Source organism: Eimeria tenella, genomic scaffold (assembly GCF_000499545.2).
Source record: "Eimeria tenella Houghton genomic scaffold, Eth_scaff2442, whole genome shotgun sequence".
Lineage (NCBI taxonomy): Eukaryota > Apicomplexa > Conoidasida > Eucoccidiorida > Eimeriidae > Eimeria > Eimeria tenella.
Window position 1 is genome coordinate 1526 of NW_013542305.1, and position 212 is coordinate 1737.

Below are 212 nucleotides of genomic sequence, written 5' to 3' on the forward strand. Positions count from 1 at the left end.
CCCAACGGCTGCGGGGGCCCCCGGGGCCCTCAGGAAGCCCCACTTCTTTTGCATGCAGCCCCGAGAGTTGTTCAAGAAGAGGTTTAGGAGATCCTTTTCTTTTTTTCCTTTTATTTGATCTTTGCTGCTGGATTCCGAATTGGTTTTGGATATTTGCTGCTGCTGGGGGCCCCTGGGGGGCCCCCTGGGGGGCCCCCCAGGAGGGGGGGGGC